The following is a 622-nucleotide window of genomic DNA, read 5'->3' on the forward strand; positions in this document are numbered from 1 at the left end:
GGATGATATTTCTGCGAATTCTGATGCTATATCGCCAGTCTCATACATTTTACACACCAGCGTGAATAACCGTTTCGTTATCACTTGTTCTAATGATTTTAGAATTTGCAATGGAATGTTACGTACCCATTGTACCTAATTCGATCCTAAGTCTTCCCAAGTTCTTTTAGATCCTAATACTAATACTGGATTCCCTATGCATTCCCTGTCAACTCCCCTCTCTTTGTCTGTCTAGTCATCGCATGAGTTCTCCCCCTCATAGCCGCCCTCAGTCTTCTGACTGGTTTGATGTCATGTCCTGTGCCAACCTCTTCATCTCTCCCAAACCATGATGTCATCTATCTGGTCTTTTCCAAGTATACCTCCTCCTCTTGTGATTTTGAGCAGAGTGTTCACAATTGCTAACTGAAATTTATAGCCGAACTCAGTCTTTCTCCTCCGTCATTCCCATTACCAAACTCATAGTCTCCCGTAACCCATTCTGCTACCACTTCGCCCCACATCCGCATTCCAGTCCCATCTCTACATCTTCTGACGGCGACGTCGGTATGTATATGTGAATTATTATTTCCAGAATGAAAATGTTATCTCTGTGTTGGTTTGCTGTCGATTCGGATGAGAA

This window comes from Schistocerca cancellata, chromosome 9, assembly GCF_023864275.1.
Source record: "Schistocerca cancellata isolate TAMUIC-IGC-003103 chromosome 9, iqSchCanc2.1, whole genome shotgun sequence".
In the NCBI taxonomy this organism is placed as follows: Eukaryota; Metazoa; Arthropoda; class Insecta; order Orthoptera; family Acrididae; genus Schistocerca; species Schistocerca cancellata.